We start from the raw sequence: 6,000 nt of genomic DNA on the forward strand, positions 1-6,000 counted from the left end.
AATGAATTAACTGTCTACACTCGTTTGATCCCCGTGAATGCCAACAGATTAACATTTCATAAGCTCAATACAATTTGGCAGAGAGCGAGCACAGCTTTATTAGTTAATACAGACAAAGACACTGCACATCTGATACATTTTGGTGGAAGAGAAAATAGAAAGAAAAGAAAAGAAAAATTAAATTGCTATTAGGAAATGAAGTTTGAATCTTATCCAAGCTGAGTAACAGTTTCAGCAGCAGTCTGGCTCTGTTAGAAAACAGGCAGCGGTGACCATTCAGCACCCATCCAACCATGTCAGCCTGCGCTTCAGTCTGACACTTCAGTGTCAGGCCTGACACCTGTCAAAGCTGTGATGGACGAAGCGTGCACAGTCTGTGTCAAATGATACCATGTTTTAGAAGCAGAAACAAGCCAGCATATCAAATGAAAAGAAGGAGAAAATTAAATTCTTGCCAAAAGTGTAGTCTATGTGATACGTCATATACGTACCAGGACACCATAAGGTTTTTGCATGTATACTTAAAAATGCACAATGATATGAAAGAGATTCATGGATGTGACATTTACTACCATTGCATTTTGTGACCCAAAGTTGGCCTGTAAGTGTGTTTGATTTGGCCCATCGAAAGCCTATCCCCTAACCCAAGAACAGATTTTTCAACTCTATACAGCCTATTCAACCCATGTTTTCCTTTTAAAATTGGATTTTTGCAGTATTTTAGCATCAGTGTTATAAAACACATTTATAAAAACTTGATTTGAAACCTACCTACCTTATTCAGTTGTACAGGCAAACATTTGAACACTCCCAAAAAATTATGATTTGTTGATTTTCTAGTGAGCATAAGTTAACATGTAACCTCTTCAGAGAACAAACTGAAATATGACATTTGTATGCAAATTTAAGTGCTCAATTTCTATTTATTTGCTGAGTTTACCATATTTGGAAAACATGTCATTTGACCAGGGGTGCTCAAACTTTTGCATTTCATCTTTTTGGCCCTCATTTTGGTTATGAAAAGAAAGTTTGGGCACCCCTGGGTTAGAGAGTGTTGGGTTTAGGGTTAGGTCAAGGTGATGTGAATCTAACAGATATTTAGTTAAATGCAAATTAAAGATGAGGTTAGCATCTACCAAAGCATCTAAAGTGGGCTTTCCAAATAAAGTGTTTGCCAAATTTAACACCAAAACAGCTTTGGAAATAAAACTCCTCCTCACTCCTTGTTCAATTCACATAGGCTAATTTACCGCTGAGAATGCTTCTATTTATAGATTTGGCATTTCCAGGTGGTCACCAGGTCGGAAAGGGTTAACTGCCTTTTTAAATTTTGATGTATAATATCAAAGATCTGTAGAAAACCGCTATTATTGAACTCTACCACAGCGCTTGTGAGTGCTTTTACCATTTTAACCAAATTTCTACCTGTAGTTCATCATCCGGGTACTTTTCACCTGCGTTTTGATGAATACTACAGTTTCAGACGCTCTGAGTAAATCACTTTCGTGCATGGACTTAACGTTAGCATTAAACATTAGCTACCAAGAACTACGTTACAACCTAACTAGCTCTGTAGGTCGTAATGCTAACAAAATTTTCTCCAGAAAATTAAGCAAAAACACTTTAGAAGTCATACTAAATGAAAAAGATTTGGGGTTGTATATGAAGTGAAACCAGGAATGTGAAGTTAACAGGTAGTTATATAACTAAGTTAAGTATTATAGTTACATTGTTATGTGCTAGCTAGGCTAGTCTTACTAATGGAAATCAGATCAGTTAGTCTAAGTATACCCACTGCTTCAGAGTAGACTACACCACAGCAAGACACACAAGCACCACTCTTCCAAATCAACCCTGGCACTTTTATTTGCTACAGTCTAGCTGATTGAGTCAACATATTTTCTCATCAGTAAACAGTTGCACTGCAACAGCAGCAAACATATTAAATATACTTTGTGTTTAGGCACTTACATGGTGTGTGTTTTAGCTCTTTTACTTCATATACAATAAATTTATGACCAAGAACATACTATTTGGGTGGACATATTTTGTTTTTAAAAAGAAATTTACAAATCCTGGCCGGAGGTTCATTTTAGGTCCCAAAAAGAGAGAACATCCTAGAAAAAGAAGATGTACACTCCTGCATTCAGTGAATTAGTGGGATCCTACTAGTGTGGGTTAATGCCTGCCTACATCAGCTTGCTAAACATGAGTGAGTGAATCCCAAATGGATCCTTAATGGAGATATAAAGCATGTCCCAAAGGGCTCTCTAGGCCCTCCGGCCCTCCTCTAAGTCTGCACTTGTTATGGCAACAACATGTGGGCAAATAGTGCAAGGGAGACCTAACGACAGGTTCAAAAATGTGCCACTGCAACAGACTTAAAGGCTATACATGTACTTGTATACTAACTTAGCTACACCGACTACAACAAACGTCCAATTAATTAGAAATAAATAAAGAAATAAATAAATAAAAAAAACACTTGCTGAAACATGCTATGGGACCCAAGCAGCCAGTAGGCCAGCCAGCAACCTCCTGCATCAGGCCTGTCTTTGCCTGAAGACAATTAAATAGCAATTAAATGTCTGTGCGTGGCCAGTAATGTGAGTCTCAGCAGGCTGTCTTCTGCAGTAATGGTCACTGCTTCATGTGTGTATATATATATATATATATATATATATATATATATATCACACACCAGCATAAACATACAACACTTGCTTATCAAAGATTTCTTCTGTACTTTTCTGACAGGGCTTCACACTACATGTTGTAACATTACTGTGATGTTGGATGATTAGTTCTGGATCACAAACTCCACTCTAGCTCATCCCAAAGGTATTGGATGGAGCTCCATCATCCAGAGAATTCCACTGCTTTATAGCCTATTGTTGACGCTTATCAGTGGTCATGGAGACCTTAGGCTCTTGTGTTGTTGCTCCAGAGTGACCCATTCTATTGATCTAAGCAATGCCTTTGCTATGCACACTATATATGCTGTTTGTGCACTATTGAACTTCTGTATCTGCACTAATTCAATAATTAGAAAGGATGTCTTAAAACTTCTATATTAGCTATATATAGATTATGCACACAAGCAAATCATGTCCACATAAATAGAGTGCATATCTCACCTATATTTATATCTGTTAGTTATGGGGCTATCTGCTAATAAATACAACCTGTTTCTTTAAGAGGAACAGCTGTCTGAAACTGGAACAGAGAGAGAGAGAGAGAGAGAGAGAGAGAGAGAGAGAGAGAGAGAATCCCCTGATTGTGGTGACACTTTTACTCCCAGAACAGACTCTTCTTCCCACTGGGGTCCTTAGCATCTGCTGTCTGCTCCACTGTGTGTGTGTCATCACCTGCTTGGCACGACAGTAAATCAGCTTCCCAACATCTCCTTCTCTTAAATGCTTAAACTGTCTCCAACAATATACAACTTATTGACTTTTTTGTTCGTCCTGCTTATTTGCACTGCCTGTTACGCTAGCCCTCATTCTGCACAGACGCCATACAAACAAAGAACATAATGAACTTTAAGATAAGATCCAGATGAAACGAAGATGTAATCGGTGGGGTGTGAAAGCGCGGTGCTGGAGATCACCTACGGAGGATGTGCAGTTATTGAGGGGAAGAGGAAAAGCAGCTGTGTTCACAGCTCCAATCCCCACAGGAGGACTGCTCTCAATTCACAATCCACCCAGCGCCCGCTAACCTACACCACCACGGTTAGAGCGAGAAAAAGCCTGTCACTTTGAAGACACGGACACACACAGGTAGAGAGAGAGAGAGAGAGAGAGAGAGAGAGAGAGAGAGAGAGAAAGAAAGAAAATGAGAGAGCAATAGAGAACGAGAGAGAGGAGAGGAGAGAGGAAGGAAGTAGATAGAAAAAGACAATGAAAGAAGAGAGAGGGAGGGACAGGAGAGAGAAAAAGAAATATAGAGAGGTCAGAGCGAGTGGAGAACGAATAAGAAAAAGAGAATATGAAACAAAAAAAAAGGACAGTGAGAGAGAGAGAGACATAGAGAGAGAGAATAAAAGAAAGAATAAAGGACAGTGAGAGAGAGGTGGGGATGAAAGGGAAAAACAGACAGCAAGCATGAGAAAGTGGAAGAGAGAGGGAGAGAGATGGAAAGGAGAGAGAAAAAGAGAAAGAGGTCAGAGAGTGAAGAGAAAATGGAGAGTAGAGAGAATAAGAGAGAAAGTGACAGCAAGAGAGGGGAGAGAGAGAGAGAAGGAAAGGAGAAAAAAGAGAAAGATAGAGAGAAGGTAAGAGGTGAGTGGAGAGTGAGAATAAAAGAGAGAGCAAAGGACAGCAAGAGAGAAGGGATGAAAGAGAGAAAAGAGACAAAGCAAGAGAGAGAACGAGAGAGAAAGAGAGAGAGAGGAGAGATGAAGAGATAAACAGTCATCAGAGCTCATAATAAGAAATGTGTAAGTTTGCTGTAGCCACACATGCACAGTGAGTCGTCCCTCCTCCTCTTCCTTTCCACATCACACTCATTTCCCGCACCCTCGCCACTGCTGGAAGCGTTCATTACCTTAGCAACAAAGTCCTGCCTTCGTCCACTCCTCCACGCCTGGGCTTCAGCGCCTTAGCAACCGGATCAGAGCAGGTGCATGGTCGGATTGGAGGGAGGCTGAGGGAGAAAGGAGGACAGGAGGAGCGCTTCTGCTGGAGAAGAGCAGGCTGGAGGATGAGAGGGAAGCTGCAGCACTCTCTCCGTCTCTCTGGCTGGATGCTAGCGTGGGTGGTCACTGAGCTCAGCGGAGCGGTCAGGTACAGTGTGAAGATCCTGGCATGTGAGCAGCTGGGCGCATGTGAGCATGTGAGCATGAGAGTATATGAGAGAGATAGAGAGAGAGGAGAGAGAGAGAGGGAGGGAGGGAGAGAGAGGGAGGGGGCTGGGGTGGAGCCTCCCTCACTGTATTCATCCAGCAAGCAATTTGGAATCATATTTATTATTAGAGAGTGAGAGCGCATGAGAGAGAGAGAGAGAGAGAGAGAGAGAGAGACAGAGAGAGAGAGAGAGAGAGAGAGAGAGACAGAGAGAGAGAGAGAGAGAGAGAGAGAGAGAGAGAGAGAGGGAGAGGAAAGATGTGTGCAGTTTGGTAAACATACATAAGAGGAAGCTAATTCCAGTGAGAGTTCTTGGAGCAATCTCTCTTTTCCACTTCTCTCTCTTATCCCACCATCTTAATGTGCTGTATTACAGCATTTGAGGCTTTTTGCAAATATTTAATAATAACTGTGCTACATTACAGCGCATTAGCTAAGTGCATTAAGTAGAGCACCAGAAGGAGTGGGTTTATTTAGGGTTACTGCAACAGGCACAGTAACAGTGTGCACTACACACTGGGCAAAATCTGTTATATTAATATAAGGTTACTTCAAAGTCAGCAATTAGGGCCTTTTTTCAGCACATTATCTGGGTACATTAAGTTGAGCACCTTAAGAAATGGGGTTTTACTCACGGTTACCGCAGCATTTAGGGCTAACCCCAACCCTAAATGAACAATCTCTCTTCTCTATTTCTCTCCCATCTTACCACCTTAAAGTGCTACCATAGCAACTATGTATTAGAGTACATTAGCTAAGTACATTAAAAAGGAATTCCATTGATTTCGCATAACTCTTCATTGGACTCTGCATAATTCTGCATATTTCAGTGGCTCCTTCAGAGTAGTTTCATGTGAAATGGTTCATTGTAGGGAAACATACCAAGATCTTTACAATGGAGGTGATAGGAACCAGGGGTTGTCATGGCTACAACGCAAATACAATCATTTTATTTACTATCCAAAATGACCAGTGAGTATACACATTTTTTTTTTATTTGTAATGTTGATAATGGTAAAATTATGGTAAAAATGAAAAAAAAAAAAAACAATAAAGTTTTTGTTAAGAATTATTTTACTTTGTAATGACTTGCATGCATTTCACCAGCATGAATGTGTTTAAAAAATATATTTTAAACAAAAACTATATTTCT

The 6,000-nt window shown here is 40.4% G+C and overlaps 1 protein-coding gene across 1 annotated transcript in view; it reads right to left on the reverse strand.

Annotated features, from left to right (window-relative positions):
- rgs6 (regulator of G protein signaling 6) overlaps positions 1 to 4,793 on the reverse strand; it is a 127,902-nt gene extending 123,109 nt beyond the window's left edge. The window contains exon 1 of the mRNA XM_036581982.1: positions 4,549 to 4,793. The gene's annotated coding sequence lies outside the window, so the exon portion shown is untranslated. The remainder of the gene's footprint in view (positions 1 to 4,548) is intronic.
- Positions 4,794 to 6,000: the final 1,207 nt, after the last annotated feature.

The sequence above is a fragment of the Colossoma macropomum genome, unplaced genomic scaffold (assembly GCF_904425465.1).
Source record: "Colossoma macropomum unplaced genomic scaffold, Colossoma_macropomum, whole genome shotgun sequence".
Taxonomy (NCBI): domain Eukaryota; kingdom Metazoa; phylum Chordata; class Actinopteri; order Characiformes; family Serrasalmidae; genus Colossoma; species Colossoma macropomum.